We start from the raw sequence: 23,071 nt of genomic DNA, 5'->3' as shown, positions 1-23,071 counted from the left end.
TGGTCCATTTTGGTACCAATGACATAGGTAGAAAGAGGGATGAGGTCCTACAGGCAGAGTTTAGGGAGCTAGGCGAGAGATTGAAAAGCAGGTCCTCAAAGGTAGTAATCTCTGGATTACTGCCGGTGCCACGTGCTAGTGAGTACAGAAATAGGAGGATAGAGCAGATGAATGCGCGGCTGGCGAGATGGTGCAGGCGGGAGGGCTTTAGATTCCTAAGGCATTGGGGCCATTTCTGGGGGAGGTGGGACCTGTACAAGCAGGACGGGTTGCACCTCAACGGAGCCGGGACCAGCATCCTCACGGGAGGGTTTGCTTGTGCTGTTGGGGAGGGTTTAAACTAGCTTGGCAGGGGGTTGGAACCAGAGAATAAATTATGTGGGGAGACAAGCCAAGGCGGATGTTATGTATTTAACCCTTTGCAACCTGCATGACACCTGATCACCAGAGGGCCCACCTGTCGGAGTCCCAAGGGATCCCAGCATCCCTTGGGAGCACAGTATATAAGCAGGCCACCCACGAGGTACTTGCACTCTGGAATCTTATTAAAGGAACTAAGGTCACACTTGCTTATTGCACACAGTATTCAAGTTCTCCCTTTATTGTGAGTGTATCAATTGGCGACGAGGTAGTGAACAACCGTGCGAAAATGCAAAGAACAGTCGGCATCCAGGAGAAGTTCTCAGAAGGGGACAATGGGGAGGCCTTCGTTGAGAGACTCAACCAATACTTCGTGGCCAATGAGCTGGAAGGGGACGAGAACGCTACCAAATGAAGGGCGATCCTCCTAACTGTCTGTGGGGCAACAAACTATGGCCTCATGAAGAATCTCCTGGCCCCGGCAAAACCAACAGAGAAATCCTACGAAGAATTGTGTACGCTGGTCCGGGAGCACCTAAATCCTAAGGAAAGCGTTTTGATGGCGAGATATCGGTTCTACACGTGTCAACGATCGGAGGGCCAGGAAGTGGCGAGCTACGTCGCCGAACTAAGGCGCCTCACAGGACATTGTGAGTTTGAGGGATTCCTAGAACAAATGCTCAGAGACTTTTTTGTACTGGGCATTGGACATGAGACAATCCTTCGCAAACTGTTGACTGTAGAAACTCCAAATCTAAGTAAAGCCATAATGATAGCCCAGGCATTTATGTCCACCAGCGACAACACCAAGCAGATTTCGCAGAATAAAGACCTTTCAGCCAGTACTGTGCATAAAATAATGTCGGTCTTGAGCAGAAATGTACATGGCAGAACGTACATGCCAGCTGTTGTGGCCCGACCTCAGATAACCCAGAATCCGCCATCAATCGTTAATACGAGGCAGTTGGCGCTGCGGGGATGATCATCAGCCCCATCAATGCTGCTTTAAGCACTATGCGTGCAATGGTTGCAGAACAATGGGGCACCTCCAACGAATGTGCAGACAAGCTGCAAACCCTGCAAACCACCACACTGCAGAGGAAGATCAATCTACAGTGGATCAGGCTGAATTGGAGACTCGTACTGAGGAGGCAGAGGTGTACGGGGTACACACGTTCACTACGAAATGTCCACCAATAATGTTGAAAGTTGAACTGAACGGGCATTCTAGTATCTATGGAGCTGGACACGGGGGCAAGTCAGTCGATTATGAGTAAAAAGGCCTTTGACAGGCTGTGGGGCAAAAAAGCACACAGGCCCAAGCTCAGCCCTATTCACACCAAATTAAGGACTTACACCAAAGAACTAATCCCCCTGTAATTGGCAATGCAGAAGTCAAAGTCTCCTATGATGGAGCAGTACACGAACTCCTGCTGTGGATTGTACCTGAGGATGGCCCCATGTTGTTTGGCAGAAGCTGGCTGGGAAAAATCCACTGGAATTGGAACTACATCCGAGTGCTTTCGTCCGTCCACGATGCCTCGTGTACCCAGGTTCTAAACAAGTTCCCATCGTTGTTCGAGCCAGGCATCGGAACCTTCTCGGGGGTGAAAGTGCAGATCCATTTGGTTCCCGGTACACGACCCATCCACCACAAGGCTCGGGTGGTACCGTACATAATGCGTGAAAAAGTGGAAATGGAGCTGGACAGGCTGCAACATGAAGGCATCATCGCGCCGGTGGAATTCAACGACTAGGCCAGGCCGATCATCCCGGTACTTAAGGAGGACGGCACGGTTAGATTTTGTGGGGACTATAAAGTAATGATTAACCGTTTTTTGCTGCAGGACCAGTACCTGCTACCCAAGGCAGATGACCTATTTGCAACCCTGGCTGGAGGGAAGACGTTCACCAAGCTGGACCTGACCTCGGCCTACATGACGCAGGAGCTGGAGGAGTCTTCAAAAGGCCTCACCTGCATCAACACGGACAAAGATCTGTTTATCTACAACCGGTGCCCGTTTGGGATTCGGTCGGCCGCGGCAATCTTCCAGCAGAACGTGGGGAGCCTGCTAAAGTCGGTTCCTTGCATAGTGGTCTTCCAGGACAACATATTGGTTACAGGTCGGGACACCATGGAGCACCTGAAGAATCTGGAGGAGGTTCTTAGTCAGTTGGATCATGTGGGGCTCAGGTTGAAACGCTCGAAGTGTGTTTTCCTAGTACAGGACATCGAATTCTTGGGAAGGAGAATTGCAGCAGGCAGCATCAGGCTGTAAAACTCGAAGTTTTCTCAAAATTCAAAGATTCCCCCTCTGTGTGAAGAAACCCTAACGAAGGATCATTTTGGACTCGCTTAAGATAAACTTTGGGATTTATAAAAGATGCATGGGTCTACAAGGGAAAAGGGCTGCAAAACCAGGTGACCACTAATTCCTGAAAAGGCTAGTCTTTGGGTATTGGAGCTGTCTGGGATATTAGAGCTAAACAAATTGTCTGGGGAACTGTGAAAACTCAACTCCCTAGGAGACATTAACATTTCAACAATTGACCCAGAGATAGCCAGCTATAACTCTAAACATGAAACCCATCCAGCACATGCATAATGTTAATCACTTTTCCGGCCTGTATGGAAAACCCAGGCTTAGACAGACAATGTAAACACCAAAACTAATTTTTACAATCGCAACTCGAATCCAACAGATCGACTCATCCTAAACAAATTATCGTTAATGAGCCCGCCAAAATTTAACAAAGAATTATCAAGCCCGTTAATATGTCCTTACTATACAGTATAAATGCACACGAGGCCCATACTTGAGAGAAGGTCACTCTGTGACCAGTAACCTTTATTAGCCAGCACTCAAGTGATGAAGGTGGGTGGAGCTTCCCCTTTTATACCTGAAAGTCCAGGTGAGGAGTGTCTCCCACAAGTTCACCATCTAGTGGTCAATGTTCTCACGGTGTACAACTTAGGTCAGTTTATATATGAGTTACAATGACAGTGGTATACATGACATCACCTCCCCCCCAAAGTCTTATTGGGATCACAGGTTAAGTCTCTCTGGTGGTTTACGCTCCCTTGTGGAGCGCCTGAGTTGGGGCTCCAGTCTGACTGTCTGCTGTTTGCGGTGCCCCAGGCCTGTCTGGACTGCCCACAGTGACTGGGCTCTCCTCCACTTGGTTCCGGTGTTCGGTCACCTGTGGTGGAGTAAACTCTACATCGTGTTCTTCCTCTGTTTCTTCTATGGGGTTGCTGAACCTCCTTTTTGTTTGATCTACATGTTTGCAGCAGATTTGTCTATTGGTAAGTTTAACTACCAGAATCCTATTCCCTTCTTTGGCAATCACAGTGCCCGTGAGTCATTTGGGCCCTGCAGCGTAGTTGAGGACAAAGGCAGGGTCATTGACATCAATACATCGCGCCCTCGCATTCCTGTCATGATAGTCACATTGTGACTGGCGCCTGCTCTCACAATTTCTTTCATGGTGGGGTGTATAAGGGATAACCTGGTTTTCATTAGCAGCACCTGTGAGCGAGTGTGGTTGGGATCTATTGGCCAACAGGAGGTGTGATAAGCAGCTTTGTAGGGAACCCCCTTGGATTCTGAGCATCCCCTGTTTGATTATCTGCACGGCTCGTTCCACCTGGCCGTTTGAGGCCACTTGAACGGTGCCATTCTGACATGGTTGATACCATTTCCTGCCATGAAGTCCTGGAATTCAATGCTTGTAAAGCACGGGCCATTGTCGCTGACCAAGACGTCTGGTAGACCATGGGCGGCGAACATTGCCCGTAGACTTTCTACCGTGGCAGAGGATGCGCTTGAATTAAGAATGTCACACTCGATCCATTTGGAGTAGGTGTCAACTACAACCAAAACATTTTTCCCATGAAAGGACCTACATAGTCCACATGGATGCGTGACCATGGCTTGGCGGACCAGGACCAGGGGCTAAGGGGGGCATCCCTGGGTGCGTTGCCCAGCTAAGCAGACGTGTTGCACCTGCGAACACAAAGTTCCAGGTCTGCATCTATCCCTGGCCACCAAACGTGTGACCTGGCAATTACCTTCATCATGACAATGCCCGGGTGCTCATTGTGTAGTTCTCTGATGAACACCTCTCTGCCCATCTGGGGCATGACTACTCGGTTTCCCCAAACTGCCTGAATCGAGAGTTCATCCTTGCGAAATGGTTTAAATTCCTCAGGGCATGCCCAGTATGTGGCTGCCCAGTCCCCATTCAGGACACATTTCTTGACTAAAGACAGTAGCAGGTCTCTATTTGTCCAGAATTTGATCTGCCGGGCTGTCACGGGTCAGCCTTCGTTTTCGAAAGCTTCAACAGCCATGACCATCTCAGCAGCATGCTCGGTTGCACCCTTGGAAATGGCTAGTGGGAGTCTGCTGAGTGCATTGGCGCAGTTTTCAGTGCCCGGTCTGTGCCGAATTGTATAGTCATAGGTGGCTAACGTGAGTACCCACCTCTGTATGCGGGCCGATGCATTTGCATTTATGGCCTTGTTGTTGGCCAAAAGGGACGTTAGGGGTTTGTGATCTGTCTCCAGCTCAAATTTCCTGCCAAACAGGTACTGGTGCATTTTCTTTACTGCATATACACATGCAAGTGCTTCGTTTTCTTACATCCAGTAGCCCATTTCTGCCTGGGACAGACTTCTGGAGGCATAAGTTACCGGCTGGAACTGATCATTGGTATTAACATGCTGCAACACACACCCGACCCGATAGGACGACGCAGCGTACGTTAAAATAAGTTTCTTACATGGGTCATATAGCGTTAACAGATCGTTGGAGCGTAACAAATTGAGTGCTCTATCAAAAGCCTTTTCCTGGCTGTCCCCCCAAACCCAATTGCGACCTTTGCGTAGGAGCACGTGTAGCGGCTCTAGCAGCGTGCTTAATTTGGGAAGAAAGTTACCAAAATAGTTCAGGAGCTCCAGGAACGAACGGAGCTCCGTCGTGTTACGGGTCTCTGTGCTCTCTGGATTGCTTCCGTTTTGGACGCAGTAGGTCTGATCCCGTCTGCTGCTACCCTCATCCCCAGTAATTCTATCTCTGGGGCTAGGAAGACGCACTTCACCTTTTTCAGTCGCAGCCCTACCTGGTCCAGTCTGTGTAGCACCTCCTCCAGGTTGTGGAGGTGTTCTTCAGTATTGCAACCCGTGACGAGGATGTCGTCTTGAAAAACCACCGTCCTTGGAATCGACTTGAGGAGCTTTTCCATGTTTCGTTGAAAGATCGCGGTGGCCGAGCAAATCCTGAACGGACATCTGTTGTACTCAAACAACCCCTTGTGTATCGTGATGGTGGTCAGCTTCTTCGACACACTTGCCAGCTCCTGGGTCATGTAAGCTGAGGTCAGGTCCAATTTTGAAAAAAGCTTGCCACCGGATAGCGTCGCAAAGAGGTCCTCCGCTCTCGGTAGTGGGTACTGGTCTTGGAGTGACACACGATTGATGGTGGGCTTGTAATCACCACATATCCTGACCGACCCATCCGCCTTGAGCACCGGCACAATCGGGCTCGCCCAGTCACTGAATTCGACTGGCGAGATGATGCCTTCCCTCAGCAGGCAGTCCAATTCGCCTTCGATCTTTTCCCGCATCACGTACGGCACCGCTCTGGCCTTGTGGTGTACTGGCCTGGTGTCTGGGCTTATGTGAATCACTACCTTGGTCCACATGAAAGTTCCAATGCCGGGTTGAAATAATGAGTCAAATTTGTCCAGGACCTGTGAGCATGATACTCGCTCCACAGAAGAAATTGCATTGACATCGCCCCATTTCCAGTTCATGACAGCAAGCCAACTCCTCCCCAGTAGTGCGGGACTGTCCCTTGGGACAATCCAGAGTGGCAATCTGTTCTCCGAACCTTTGTGGGTCATGACTACCGTGGCGCTGCCTCGCACCGGAATGATCTCCTTTGTGTATGTCCGTAGCTGTGCGTCAATTGGCAATAACTTTGGCCTCCTGGCCTTGGACGCCCACAACTTTTTGAACTGTTTGATACTCTTCAGGGACTGGCTGGCCCCCGAATCTAGCTCCATTGATACTGGAATGCCATTGAGGAGCACTTTCATCATTATCGGTGGCGTCCTGGTGTATGAACTGTATATGTGCTCCACAGGAACTCGCTGAACTTCAGCTTCCAGCGATTTCCCCCAGTGTTCATTTGGCCTCGTAGGGCTTACATAGAAACATAGAAACATAGAAACATACCATTTGCCTTCTTCACCGCCTGCTGTACCTGCATGCCAACCTTCAATGACTGATGAACCATGACCCAGGTCTCGCTGCACCTCCCCTTTTCCTAATCTGCCGCCATTCAGATAATATTCTGCCTTCGTGTTTTTGCTCCCAAAGTGGATAACCTCACATTTATCCACATTATACTGCATCTGCCATGTATTTGCCCACTCGCCTAACCTGTCCAAATCACCCTGCAGCCTCTTAGCGTCCTCCTCACAGCTCACACCGCCACCCAGTATAGTGTCATCTGCAAACTTGGAGATATTATACTCAATTCCATCATCTAAGTCATTAATATATATTGTAAAGAGCTGGGGTCCCAGCACTGAGCCCTGCGGCACTCCACTAGTCACTGCCTGCCATTCTGAAAAGGACCCGTTAATCCCGACTCTCTGCTTCCTGTCTGCCAACCAGTTCTCTATCCATGTCAGTACATTACCCCCAATACCATGTGCTTTGATTTTGCACACCGGGCCCATCCTCCTCGTACATCAATTTGGCTGCAGGCTTCCCGCCCATACGCGCCAAGTGACCAATGACGTTGCAGTTTCTGCAGGTATATTGCTGATACCTGCAAGCTCTGGCTGGGTGTTTGCTTCCATACCTCCAACATGAGCCGTTGTTGGAAACAAAAGGTCCATTACCAGTCGATCGTCTCTAACTGTCTCTGTAACTGTCCTTAAACGCAGCATTGACAGGTGTTGATGGCCCCATTACTGGTCGTATTGTCCCTTGCGATGGCATGAATTGCCATTCAGCTAGCCATTGTCTCTGTTGAATTCCCCCTTTGGGTTCGACTACATGCTTGGGCATGTCCGATTGCCCCTGCCTGCCTGGAGAACTGTGTCCCGCGTTAACAATGTTGACTCCCTGTCCATTTGCTGCATTTAAGATTTTTGTCAAACATCATTCTGGTCTCTTCCTCCCTTGAGATAAATGTCTGGGCCATCAAAGCCGCCGTTTCCAGGGTCAAGTCTTTGGTCTCAATCAGTTTCCTGAAAACCCCAGCGTGCCCGATGCCCTCAATAAAAAAGTCTTGCAGCATCTAGCTCTGCATGCATCTGGGAACTTACATAGGCTCGCCAGTCGCCGAAGGTCTGTCACGAAGTCTGGAACGCTTTGCCCTTCTCGCCGCTGGTGCGTATATAACCTGTGTCTCGCCATGTGCATGCTGCTCGGCGGTTTAAAGTGTTCCCCGATCAACTTACTGAGCTCTTCAAAAGTTTTGTCTGCCGGCTTCTCTGGCGCTAGAAGGTCCTTCATCAGGGAGTATGTCCTGGATCCACAAACCGTCAGGAGATGAGCCCTGCGTTTGTCGGCCGAATCCTGTCCCAACTATTCCTTGGTGACAAAACTTTGCTGTAGTCTCTCAATAAAATCGTCCCAATCATCACCAACACAGTACCTCTCTTCTGTGCTGCTAGTCGCCATGCTCGCGTGATTTAAATCCCAGTTTCTTGTTGCCAATAATATGTCCTTACTGTACAGTATAAATGCACATGAGGCCCATACTTGAGAGAAGGTCACTCTGTGACCAGTAACCTTTATTAGCCAGAACTCAAGTGATGAAGATGGGTGGAGCTTCCCCTTTTATACCTGAAAGTCCAGGTTAGGAGTGTCTCCCACAAGTTCACCACCTAGTGGTCAATGTTCTCACGGTGTACAACTTAGGTCAGTTTATACATGGGTTACAATGACAGTGGAATACATGACACCTGCCAAAACTAAGACAAAGAATTGGGTTTGATTTGGCACGCAGATTAGAAAAGCTCTCAAAGTATAATTGAGGCCCTGTTTTACAGGTTAAGGAGCCTTCTGATGAGCCTTCTGAGCAACTAGAGCCTTCACTGCACTATCGACTCCTGGGTTACACTGTTCTGCTACTGAAGAAAAAGGAAGAACATCATCGAAAGGGCTGAGAAAAGCAGTTCCCAATGACTTCAGAGATCACCAACACATCGCGGCAACAACTGACCACAGTCAGTGTGGTAACATCGAACCACCGCGATCGACGAATCCTAAGAAAGAAGCTACTCGAGAAGAAACTGAAAATTCAAAAGTTTTCCACTCTGCAATCTATTCCTGGCTTACAACGGGTGAAACATTACCTAAAGTAACCCAAAGCCCTACTCCGACAAGAAGTGGGTACTCACCCCATAAATCCAAACCGCGCCTTACCGCATCAGCAGACTCAACCCAACTGGAGACTACGCAGCAAGAAGTCTTCCATGCGTTCGGGGTACGGCAAGCATAATCTACAGAGTCCAGCGAACCCCGAAACCGCGAACCACCGCTAACTGTCAATAAGAGGATTGGTGAGCATTATCCCTGTTGCGCTACAGTTTAACCTAGTCAGATTTATGCATGGGGAGGTGGGAGGTGTATCATTTTCTGTAACCCCTTTTGTATGTGTATCTAGAGATTGTAAGTTTTGACATAAGAACATAAGAACATAAGAATTAGGAACAGGAGTAGGCCATCTAGCCCCTCGAGCCTGCTCCGCCATTCAACAAGATCATGGCTGATCTGGCCGTGGACTCAGCTCCACTTACCCGCCCGCTCCCCATAACCCTTAATTCCCTTATTGATTAAAATAAGTGGATGCTGTGCAGTTCACATATAAATGTGTCTCCGCTTTTCTTGGGCAAGACCACGCGATTGCCCTACAATAGACAGTCCGCCTGCAGGGACAACTCGTCTTTGCATTTGTGGAACGGCTTAATCGCCTCCTGCATCTCCAATGGGACACCGGACCAGCTCCCATGGAGGACACAGTTTTTTACCAAGGACAGTAAAGGATCCTGGCGGGCCGTAACGGGGGACTTCTCATTCTTGAATGCCTCCATGACCTTGTACTTTTCTTTCCTGAATAAAATCCAAGTTTCTTGCACTAAAACTAGTTGTCTGCTGCACTTTGTCACATCCCCAAATAAATCCAAAGTCTAGAACCGAGGGAGTGGGAGCGATTCGAACCGCTCAGAAGGTCAGAAGTGAACCTGACCCACACACCACCCCCTACAAGGCCCACCGACGCCAAGACAGAGGCCATCAAGAACGCGCCATGACCACAGAACGTGATGGAGCTGCGGTCGTTCCTAGGTCTCCTTAACTATTTCAGTAATTTCCTACCTGGGTTAAGCATCCTGCTAGAAGCCCTACATGCGCTACTGCGCAAGGAAGACAACTGGGTATCCGTTGTGGTCTAACAAACTGCTTGTCCTGGATAACCCTTGTAAACAATTAGTGCTAGCTTGCAATGCGTCATCATACGGGGTTAGGTGTGTGCTACAACAGGTTAACGAATCGGGGATTTGGCAACCGGTCACTTATGCGTCCAGGGGTTTGTCTGAGGCCGAAAGGGCCTACAGCATGGTTGAAAAAGAGACCCTGGCGTGCGTTTACGAGGTTAAAAAAAATGCACCAGTACTTATTTGGCCTCAAGTTAGAGCTTGAAACTGACCACAAGCCGCTGATATCGCTGTTCTCTGAGAGCAAAGGGATTAATATCAATGCCTCTGCTAGCATCCAAAGATGGGTGCTCACACTGTCGGCATGCAACTATTTTATCCGTCACAGACCGGGCACAGAGAACTGCGCAGAAGCTCTCAGTCGGCTGCCATTACCCATCACCGGGGTGGAAATGGCACAGCCAACGGACTTGCTCATGGTCATGGAGGTATTCAAGAATGAGAAGTCCCCCGTTACGGCCCGCCAGGATCCTTTACTGTCCTTGGTAAAAAACTGTGTCCTCCATGGGAGCTGGTCCGGTGTCCCAGTGGAGATGCAGGAGCCGTTCCACAGATGCAAAGACGAGTTGTCCCTGCAGGCGGACTGTCTATTGTCGGGCAATCGCGTGGTCTTGCCCAAGAAAGGCAGAGACACATTTATATGTGAACTGCACAGCATCCACCCAGGCATCGTAATGATGAAAGCCATAGACAGATCCCATGTGTGGTGGCCCGGCAGATGTAGAGTCATGCGTGCGCCAGTGCAACACTTGCTCTCAGCTGAGCAATGCACCCAGAGAGGCACTGCTAAGTTTGTGGTTGTGGCCCTCCAAACCGTGGTCGAGGATCCATGTAGACTATGCAGGCCCATTCCTGGGCAAAATGTTTTTGGCTGTCATGGAAGCATACTCAAAATGGATTGAATGTGCAATAATGTCTGTAAGCACGTCCACTGCCACCATTGAAAGCCTACGAGCCATGTTTGCCATGCACGGCTTGCCTGATGTCCTAGTCAGCGACAATGGGCCGTGCTTCACCAGTGGTGAATTCAAGGAATTCATGACCCACAACGGGATCAAACACGTCACATCTGCTACGTTCAAGCCCACATCCAACGGCCAGGCAGAACAGGCAGTTCAGACCATCAAGCAAAGCTTGAAACGTGTGTCGGAAGGCTCCCTGCAGATCTAGTTGTACCGAGTGCTGCTCAGCTACCGCACCAGACCCCACTCACTCACCGGGTACCCCCAGCTGAGATGCTCATGAAAAGGACGCTTGAAACAAGGCTATCTCTTGTCCACCCTGATCTCAATGACCACCTGGAGGGCAAGCGGCATCAACAAAGTGTGTACCATGACCGTGCAAATTTGTCACACGATATTGAGATCAATGATTCTGTGTTTGTGCTCAATTATGGACATGGTCCCAAATGATTTGCTGGTATGTTCACAGCCAAAGAGGGGAGTAGGGCATTTCAGGTCAAACTGGGCAATACACAAACACAGAAAACATTTGGACCAAATCAAATTGAGGTTCACCAACAGCTACGAACATCCCGAAGAGGACACCACCAAATTTGACCCTCCAACACACACACAAGTAGCAACTGATATCATGGTTGACCACGAAACCGAACTCATCATCTCCAGCAGCCCGGCAAGGCCGGCTGCCCAATAGCCCAGTGAAGAACTGATCAACCCACCCACACCTGCATTTGTACCAAAACGATCGACAAGGGAGCGTAAAGCCCCAGATCGTCTCACCTTGTAAATAAGTGTACTGTTGACTTCACGGGGAAGTGATGTTATGTATTTAACCCTTTGTAATCTGCATGATGCCTGACCACCAGAGGGCCCACCTGTTGGAGTCCCAAGGGATCCCAGCATCACTTGGGAGCACAGTATATAAGCAGGCCACCCATGAGGTACCTGCACTTTGGAATCTTATTAAAGGAGCTAAGTTCACACTTGCTCATTGTACACAGTACTCAAGATCACCCTTTATTGTGACTGTATCACAGGAATTGGGCAGTACAAAAGTAGAAAGTGAATTTGGAAGACAGAGGAAACAAGGGCTGGAAATTAGACAACATGCGAGTTTGGCACCGCTAAATGGTATATGCAAGGAGTATAATGAATAAGGCAGATGAGCTGAGAGCACAGATTGATACTTAGGATTACGATAGAAGGGCAGGTATGGCAGCTCAACATTCCTGGTTACAGGGTTTTCAGGCGGGTTAGAGATGGGGTAAAAAAGGAGAGGGGGGGGTCGCAGTATTAATTAAAGAAACAATTACAGCTGTGGGAAGGGATGATATGTTAGAGGGGTCATCAAACGAGGCCATATAGAAACATAGAAAATAGGTGCAGGAGTAGGCCATTCGGCCCTTCGAGCCTGCACCACCATTCAATAAGATCATGGCTGATCATTCACCTCAGTACCCTTTTCCTGCTTTCTCTCCATACCCCTTGATCCCTTTAGCAGTAAGGGCCATATCTAACTCTCACTTGAATAAATCCAATGAACTGGCATCAGCAACTCTCTGCAGTAGGGAATTCCACAGGTTAACAACTCTCTGAGTGAAGAAGTTTCTTCTCATCTCAGTCCTAAATGGCTTGCCCCCTATCCTTAGACTATGTCCCCTGGTTCTGAACTTCCCCAACATCAGGAACATTCTTCCTGCATCTAACCTGTCCAGTCCCGTCAGAATTTTATATATTTCTATGAGATCCCCTCTCTTCCTTCTAAACTCCAGTCAATACAGGCCCAGTCGATCCAGTCTCTCCTCAGATGTCAGTCCTGCCATCCTGGGAATCAGCCTGGTGAACCTTCGCTGCACTCCCTCAATAGCAAGAACATCCTTCCTCACATTAGGAGACCAAAACTGAACACAATATTCCAGGTGAGGCCTCACCAAGGCCCTGTACAACTGCAGTAAGACCTCCCTGCTCCTATACTCAAATCCCCTAGCTATGAAGGCCAACATACCATTTGCCTTCTTCACCGCCTGCTGTACCTGTATGCCAACTTTCAAAGACTGATGAACCATAACACCCAGGTCTCGTTGCACTTCCCCTTTTCCTAATCTGCCGCCATTCAGATAATATTCTGCCTTCGTGTTTTTGCCCCCAAAGTGGATAACCTCACATTTATCCACATTATACTGCATCTGTCATGCATTTGCCCACTCACCTAACCTGTCCAAGTCACCCTGCAGCCTCCTAGCGTCCCCCTCAAAGCTCACACCGCCACCCAGTTTAGTGTCATCTGCAAACTTGGAGATATTACACTCAATTCCTTCATCCAAATCATTGATGTATATTGTAAAGATCTGGGGTCCCAGCACTGAGCCCTGCGGCACTCCACTAATCACTGCCTGCCATTCTGAAAAGGACCCATTTATCCTGACTCTCTGCTTCCTGTCTGCCAAGCAGTTCTCTATCCACGTCAGTATATTACCTTCAATACCATGTGTTTTGATTTTGCACACCACTCTCTTATGTGGGACTTTGTCAAAAGCCGTTTGAAAGTCCAAATACACCACATCCACTGGTTTTCCCTTGTCCACTCTACTAGTTACATCCTCAAAAAATTCCAGAAGATTTGTCAAGCATGATTTCCCCTTCATAAATCCATGCTGACTTGGACCAATCCTGTCACTGCTTTCCAAATGCGCTGCTATTTCATTCTTAATAATTGATTTCAACATTTTCCCCACTATTGATGCCAGGCTAACCAGTCTATAATTATCCGCTTTCTCTCTCCCTCCCTTTTTAAAAAGTTGTGTTACATTAGCTACCTTCCAGTCCATAGGAACTGATGCAAAGTCGATAGACTTTTGGAAAATGATCACCAATGCATCCACTATTTCTAGAGCCACTTCCTTAAGTACTCTGGGATGCAGACTATCAGGCCCTGGGGATTTATCGGCCTTCAATCCCATCAATTTCCCTAACACAATTTCCCACCTAATAAGGATATCCTTCAGTTCCACCTTCTCACTAAACCCTCGGTCCCCTAGTACTTTCGGAATGTTATTTGTATCTTCTTTCGTGAAGACAGAACCAAAGTATTTTTTTCAAATGGTCTGCCATTTCTTTGTTCCCCATTATAAATTCACCTGAATCCGACTGCAAGGGACCTACGTTTGTCTTCACTAATCTTTTTCTCTTCACATATCAATAGAAGCTTTTGCAGTCAGTTTTTATGTTCCCGGCAAGCTTCTTCTCATACTCTATTTTCCCCCTCTTAATTAAACCCTTTGTCCTCCTCTGCTGAATTCTAAATTTCTCCCAGCAAAGTTTGTTGCTTTTTCTGGACAATTTATATGCCTCTTCCTTGGATTTAACACTATCCTTAATTTCCCTTGTTAGCCACGGTTGAGCCACCTTTCCCGTTTTATTTTTGCTCCAGACAGGGATGTACAATTGCTGAAGTTCATCTATGTGATCTTTAAATATTTTCCATTGCCTATCCACCATCAACCCTTTAAGTATCATTTGCCAGTCTATTCTAGCCAATTCACGCCTCAAACCATCGAAATTACCTTTCCTTAAGTTCAGGACCCTAGTTTCTGAATTAACTGTGTCACTCTCCATCTTAATAAAGAATTCTACCATGTTATGGTCACTCTTCCCCAAGGGGCCTCGCACAACAAGATTGCTAATTAGTCCTTTCTCATTACACATCACCCAGTCTAGGATGGCCAGCTCCCGAGTTGGTTCCTCGCCATATTGGTCTAGAAAACCATCCCTAATACACTGCAGAAAATCTTCCTCCACCGCATTGCTACCAGTTTGGTTTGCCCAATCAATATGTAGATTAAAGTCACCCATGATAACTGTTGTATCTTTATTGCATGCATCCCTAATTTCTTGTTTGATGCTGTCCCCAACCTTACCACTACTGTTTGGTGGTCTGTACACAACTCCCACTAGTGTTTTCTGCCTCTTGGCATTCCATAGCTCCACCCATACCGATTCCACATTAACCAAGCTAATGTCCTTTCTTACTATTGTATTAATTTCCTCTTTAACCAGAAATGCCACCCCACCTCCTTTTCCTTTCTGTCTATCCTTCCTAAATGTTGAATACCCCTGGATGTTGAGTTCCTAGCCTTGGTCACCCTGGAGCCATGTCTCCGTGATGCCAATTACATCATACCCGTTAACTGCTATCTGCACAGTTAATTCGTCCACCTTATTCCGAATACTCCTCGCATTGAGGCACAGAGCCTTCAGGCTTGTCTTTGGTTTAATGTGGCCCTTTTTGCTTTTTGCCTTAGGTTTCTCTGCCCTCCACTTTTACTTTTCTTCTTTCTATCTTTTGCTTTTGCCCCCATTTTACTTCCCTCTGTCTCCCTGCATAGGTTCCCACAAGATAAAAGTTCACGGGGTTGGGGGTAATATATTAACATGGATAGAGGATTGGCTAACTAACAGAGAACACAGAGTCGGGATAAATGATTCATTCTCTGGTTGGCAACCAGTAACTAGTGGGGTGCCGCAAGGATCAGTGCTTGGATCCCAACTATTTACAATCTATATTAACGACTTGGAAGAAGGGACAGAGTGTAACGTAGCCAAGTTTGCTAATGATACAAAGATGGGAGGAAAAGCAATGTGTGAGGAGGACACAAAAAATCTGCAAAAGGAAATAAACAGGCTAAGTGACTGGGCAAAAATTTGGCAGAGTATAATGTTGGAAAGTGTGAGGTCTTGCACTTTGGCAGAAAAAAATCAAAGAGCAAGTTATTATTTAAATGGAGAAAGATTGCAAAGTGCCGCAGTATAGTGGGACCTGGGGGTACTTGTGCATGAAACACAAAAGGATAGTATGCAGGTACAGCAAGTGATCAGGAAGGCCTTTATTGCAAAGGGGATGGAGTATAAAAGCAGGGAAATCTTGCTTCAGCTATATAAGGTATTGTTGAGGCCACACCTGGAATACTACCTGCAGTTTTGGTTTCCATATTTACGAAAGGATATACTTGCTTTGGAGGCAGTTTAGAGAAGGGTCACTAGGTTGATTCCGGAGATGAGGGGTTTGACTTACGAGGAATGGTTGAGTAGGTTGGGCCTCTACTCATTGGAATTCAGAAGAATCTTATCGAAACATATAAGATTATGAGGGGGCTTGACAAGGTGAGAGAGAATGTTTCCACTGATGGGGGAGGCTAGAACTAGAGGGCATGATCTTCGAATCAAGGGCCGCCCATTTAAAACAGAGATGAGGAGAAATTTCTTCTCTCAGACGGTTGCAAATCTGTGGAATTTGCTGCTTTAGAGAGCTGTGAAGCTGGGATATTGAAATAGACAGTTTCTTGAACAATAAGAGGATAAGGGGTTATGGGGAGCAGGTGGAGAAGTGGAGCTGAGTCCATGATCAGATCAGCCATGATCTTATTGAATGGCGGAGCAGACTCGAGGGGCCGTATGGCCTACTCCTGTTCCTATTTCTTATATTCTTTTTACATCAATCATATATTATCCTGAACTGGCATTAAATTACTTTAAATCACCAATGGTTTATACATTACTCACCCGGTGCAAGAACGGGTTCAGCACCACCATGGGTGGCCGACAGGTTGTGGACCCCCATTAAGACCAATGCCTGCTCCTCAAGGTCTGTCAACAGGGTGAGATCTGCCAGTCCTCCCCCAGTACGTCCGGACCTATTATTCGAAAGCTTCTTCTGCAAAGCTGACAAGAGCACGGCATAAGATCATTGCCTCGGTACTACTACAGATATGACAGCTATCAAATTACTGACTGACATCAGATTATTATTATTATTTCTATTTCACAACATAACACAACACACACAGCACAACACACAGAACACACAGACAATCCCCAATTAGTCATCGCCCATGCTATTCATCGGTAACGTTAACATTATATGCTAATACACTTCGTATGCAATTGAATACATGGTTATATCTACGGTCTGAAATTAACTTTAAAACATCGAGGTTAGGATTAAATGCATGACACCAAGATTACCAGCCTAACTATAATCCAGCAGATCTACATTTGAATTAATCATTGCATCATTACAATGTATTTAATAAATGTAATACTTACTCTGCCGGAACCAACGAGGTCGTTCCAGCGCTTGCGGCACTGGTTAGGCTCTTTCACCTCATGCATGGTCGAGGACACCACTTCAGTGATCTCTCACCAGATCCTTTGGTACACCCTGGGGGTGCTTTCCCACGATCACCCCGGGTCAATTGGGCCCATCGGTTTTCAACTTCGGCGGCCAGGGCAGCATTGGCCTCCTCGGTAAAGCACTTGGCGCGCCTTCGTCCGCCCATCTCCTCTCCCACCTCACCCACTTCAGCCACCTCCACATCACTCATTACTTCCTCAATATTCTCAACATTCTCCATTTCTATAATCAGTCACTAATACACTAATACAACCAGCTAATACAAATACTCCACACCTGCTTTTGAAATAAACTCCTCTCTCTCTCTCACTCTCTTCTGCACATGATGACCCCTGACCTCCCGAATCACGGGAAAAGCCCGTTTCACATCGCTACCGCTAATGCCCAAATAAAAAATTGGAAACTAGCGGTTTTTAAAATGGGCAATATTCCGGCGATCAAGAAAAAAAATATCATCACTAACGCCGGAAATATCGCCCATTTTTGGGTGATCTGGACAACGGTGCAAAGTCTAGCCCTATGATTCTATGACTATGACAGAGTATACCCCATCCCTCACTCTTGCTGCTTGATCAGGACTGACATCAGAGGATAAATTGTTTCAAAACCGCACAGTTCTAAGTAGAGCAATTGATATATCATAGCACACGAGTGGTGTGAAAACCATTTGAAAATTTATCAGGTACTCAGCCGCTGGAAGAACTTGCTCAGATCTCTTGATCTGTCTCTTTGATCAGAAGGTGGTTACAATTGCGCCACTCAGTGGTCAGATACACCACTCAATCTGGGTACTGAGCCAAACAGACAAGGAAGATCCCAGGTAGCATGCACTGAGTTATAGCTGATCTCATTCAGGGCAGCAATAAGGGGCTACAATTGGCCAAATGATTAGGAAGGAGCAAGAAAAAAAAATGATCTTAGTCGCAGTTGGGTGATAATCTGCCCCCCACCCCAGCCCAGAAAGTGCTGTTCTTCCAATGCGATGTTAAGCGCCCAGTCTGCATACTCAGGTGGATGCTAAAGATCATATGGCACAATTTAAGAAGAGCAGGAGAGTTCTAGAGGTGTCCTGGTCAACAAAGTCTCAACCAAAACCACCAAAGGACAGACTAATTGGTAATTCATTCTTCTCGCTGGTGCCCGTGGACTCTTGCTGTTCACAAAATGGTTGCCATATTTACCGACAGAACAAGGGAGTGAACGTCAAAGCAATTCAAAGCGATTTGGGAGATCCTGAGAGAGGTGATGATGGCACTATTCAGTTTTTTGAATTTTCACTGGGAAACAAAATAGCATCGAACTAGCAGCCACCAGGGGGCAGTTATGACTCAGACCTGCACAGAGGCACTTTACAGAGAACCCAGACTGTTATCGTGGGACCTTTATCCTGGAACCCTGAGGTGGCCACATCAAATTTTACATGAAAGTTCCTGACTAATCTGTATACATCTCAAGCTGTAGCTACGAATAGATCTATGTGTTCAGATCTATGATCCATCCACCAATGGGAACCTACCTCTCAGCTGTCAAATTCAAACAGAGAAAACAACAGAGCATGAAATAAAAACAGAGATCAAGGTGCCGGGGATTCAGGCTCCGATAAGGCCGGCGGGCAGTAATTCGGACAAAACTGCTGTACACGCAAAATTTTGCACAAACACACACCCACTTTCACACACAAATTCATACTTACACTTAAAAGTGGCAAGCGGGAATTGAATTCGATAAATCTGTGAAAGGAAAGATTACAAAAAAAACAGGGATTGGAACCTGTTACCTATATCCAGATGCGACCTACATGTGACTCCAGTCCTCCTGTTGAGTCACTAGGCAACCCCATCTCAGGGAAACCAGGATGAGCAGTAAATGAGGCCTTTCTAATATCAGCTACATCCCAAGAACATGATTTGAAAACACGGCATACTGACATTTATCGCAAATATGTACATAGACCCAAAAGTCATTAATATGGGGTCACTGTGTAAGTGGAAGTTGTGTTATATTCTGGAATTTTCACACTAGGGTTTCAAACCCTTCTGGATTGTTCTGACGTGTCCAGGAATTAACGACTAAGCTTCTAGACATTGCAGCGAGCAACCTGGGAGTAAAATCAAAAGGCCATAAAAAATATCGGAGATGTAGGGAGAAATGGCTGTTTAATTAACAGTCAAGAATCATCTAATCAGGCAACTGTTCTCTTTCTGATTGGCAAGGGAAGATGGGGAGCCACAAGGATGGATGTGTCTGGTGACCAATGGCAGGAGCGTTGAGGCAGGGCGGTTGGAGACAGGAGGTCATGTGGTAAATCTTCACGAAATACGACCAACCAGAGTTGACTACCCTCACACACACACAGACATGTACAACTTGCTACACAAGAAGAGGCAATTGGCTTTGCATAGATGTCCATTTTAACCCATTCTTACTTGGAAAACAACAGTCAGAGAGGATCGGGTTATATAGGAATTTAGGAACATTGGAACAGGAGTAGGTCATTCAGCCCCTCGAGCCTGTTCCACCATTCAATCAGATCATGGCTGATATGCATCTCAACTGTATTTACCGACATTGTTCCATATCCAATATCTTTACCTAACAATAATCTATCAATCTCAATTTTAAAATGTTCAATTGATTCCCCAGCCAACAGCATTTTTTTTGGGGTGGGATGGGGTGGGGAGGGGTGGGGGGTGGAGTTCCAGATCTCCACTACACTTTGTGTGAAGAAGTGCTTCTGACATCACCTTTGAGTGGCCTAGCTCTAATTTTAAGGTTATGCCCCCTTGTTCTGAATTCCCCTAACAAAGGAAATGGCTTCTCTATCTACTCTATCAAATCCTGTAACATCTTAAATACCTCAATTATATCACCCCTTAATCTTCTATACTCAAGGGAATACAAGCCTAGTTGATGCAATCTGTCCTGATAGTTTAAGCCTTTAAGCCCCGGTATCATTCTGATGATTCTGCGCTACACCCCCTCCAAAGGTACGATGCCCAAAACAAAAGTCAGTGACTTCAGGAGGAGCTCTGAAAGAAGAGAAATGGGGAAAAAACACGTCTGTAATCACTGGTCAGCTGTCGGCTGTTTCTGGCCTCTCACCTCAGAGACTTGGTTTCTTGGCTCTCCCCCTCTGGTGCGGTGCTCAGAACTGAACCCAGTGCTCCAGATATGATCTAACCAGAGGTTTATACAACTGTAGCATAACTTCAACCCTTTATATTCCAGTCCTTTTGAAATAAATGCCAATATTCCATTAGGCTTTTTAATTATTTTTTGTGACTGGCCACTAATTTTTAGTGATTTCTGTGTTTGGACCTAAATCTCTCTGGACCTCCACAGTTCTTAGCTTCTCACCATTTAGAAACATAGAAACATAGAAAATAGGTGCAGGAGTAGGCCATTCGGCCCTTCGAGCCTGTACTGCCATTCAATGAGTTCATGGCTGAACAAATACTCTGATATATCTTTCTTAGGATTAAGTAGATTGACCTCACATCTCTCCATATTGAACTCCATTGGTCACAGCTTTGCCCACTCATTTAATCTAGCAATTTCCATTTGCAACTTTCTGATCATATCTGCACTACTATGCCACTTATCTTCATGTCATCAGCAAACCTGGATATACAGCTGTCTATTCTATCATCTAAGTAATTTATAAATATTATGAAAAGCTGACATCCCATTACAGATTGCTGGGAGACACCACTAGTCACATCATGCCAATTTGTGTACCTATCCATTATCCCTACTCTCTGTCTCCTATCTCCTATCCAATTCCTTACCCAGGGTTGACAGGGTTGGAGTGTAACAGGGTTGGGGTGTGTGGGTGGAAACATTTCCACTAGTACTGTACCCAGGAAAGAAAGGACTTGCATTTATATTGCGTCTTTCACAACCTCAGGATGTCATAAAACCATTCACAGTACTGTAATGAAGTACTTTTGAAGTGCTATAATGTAGAAAATGCAGCAGCCAAATTGCACATACCAAGGTCCCACAAACAGCGATGAGATAATCTATTTTAGTGATGTTGGTTGAGGGACAAATATTCGCCAGGACACCAGTAGAACTCCCCTGCTCTTCTTCCAATAGTGCCATGGGATCTTTTACATCCACCTGAGTGTGCAGACAGGGACTCGGTTTAACATCTCATTCAAAAAGACCAACAGTGCAGCACTCCCTCTGTGTCAGCCTAGATTTTGTGCTCATGATTTTGGAGTGGGGCTTGAACCCACCACTTTCTGACTGAGGCGAATGTGGTGCCATTGAACCAAGGCTGACGCCTGGCTGACTGTTATTCCAAAGTCAGGATGTTTCTATTACACATCGTACTCAATATAAAAATAGTCACAGGCTGCGTTAAAATGGAACGTGTTCCGTGAGGAACCCTCCAGAGACCTGCGAAAGAAGCAGGTTTTTAACATCTTTCTTTTTATAAAAGATTTGTTTCTGCAGAACTGAGCCGTCCTGGCCTTGTTACAGTGACAGAATGATGCAACGGGGAGGTTCAGCCATGCCGGCAGTCTTATTTTAATGATCTTGCTGTCTTTTGAGGCCAGTCTAACCTAGAAAAAAAAAATGTGTTATCATTCTGCCTACTTCTCCTTCCTGAGCTCTGGGGCAGTTGAGATCTGACCATGGGATATTAGTAATGAACAGGTCAATATTTCTGCATGAATTTTGTTTGTTCTCCCACTTTAATGAGGACATTAAGCTGTTATTTGAATTAGTGGACATAAAAAGCTCATAAATTGTTTTAATGTGTTCACAACTAAAACACCCAGCTGAATTTCAATCCACGATGCCCTATGTTGCAAGGGCAAACTTTTTTCGATATGAAGGTAAAGGTAAGTTGTCCCACAGGCACCTCACCCAAGTCACCATTCTTTGTGGGTGAGCTTGGCTCATCATAGTTGGCATGAGAGGAGAAACATAGAAACATAGAAACATAGAAAATAAGTGCAGGAGTAGGCCATTCGGCCCTTCAGGCCTGCACCACCATTCAATAAGATCATGGCTGATCATTCACCTCAGTACACCTTTCCTGCTTTCACTCCATACCCCTTGATCCTTTAGCCGTAAGGGCCATATCTAACTCCTTCTTGAATATATCCAATGAACTGGCATCAATAACTCTCTGCGGTAGTGAATTCCACAAGTTAACAACTCGCTGAGTGAAGAAGTTTCTCCTCATCTCAGTCCTAAATGGCTTACCCCTTATCCTTAGACTACGTCCCCTGGTTCTCAACTTCCCCAACATCGGGAACATTCTTCCTGCATGTAACCTGTCCAGTCCCGTCAGAATTTTATATGTTTCTATGAGATCCCCTCTCATCCTTCTAAACTCCAGTGAATGCAGGCCCAGTCGATCCAGTCTCTCCTCATATGTCAGTCCTGCCATCCTGAGAATCAGTCTGGTGAACCTTCGCTGTACTCCCTCAATAGCAAGAACGTCCTTCCTCAGATTAGGAGACCAAAACTGAACACAATATTTCAGGTGAGGCCTCACTAAGGTCCTGTACAACTGCAGTAAGACCTCCCTGCTCCTATACTCAAATCCCCGAGCTATGAAGGCCCACATACCATTTGCCTTCTTCACCGCCTGCTGTACCTGCATGGCAACTTTCAATGACTGATGAACCACAACACCCTTTCCTAATCTGCTGCCATTCAGATAATATTCTGCCTTCGTGTTTTGCCACCAAAGTGGATAACCTCACATTTATCCATATTATACTGCATCTGCCATGGGTTTGCCCACTCACCTAACCTGTCCAAGTCACCCTGCAGCCTCTTAGCGTCCTCCTCACAGCTCACACCGCCACCCAGCTTAGTGTCATCTGCAAACTTGGAGATATTACACTCAATTCCTTCATCTAAATCATTAATGTATATTGTAAAGAGCTGGGGTGCCAGCACTGAGCCCTGCGGCACCCCACTAGTCACTGCCTGCCATTCTGAAAAGGACCCGTTTATCCCAACTCTCTGCTTCCTGTCTGCCAACCAGTTCTCTATCCACATCAGTACATTACCT

The sequence above is a fragment of the Pristiophorus japonicus genome, chromosome 1 (assembly GCF_044704955.1).
Source record: "Pristiophorus japonicus isolate sPriJap1 chromosome 1, sPriJap1.hap1, whole genome shotgun sequence".
NCBI classification, from domain to species: Eukaryota; Metazoa; Chordata; class Chondrichthyes; family Pristiophoridae; genus Pristiophorus; species Pristiophorus japonicus.
The sequence above is the reverse complement of the archived record's forward strand: the minus strand, read 5'-3'. Positions refer to the sequence as shown.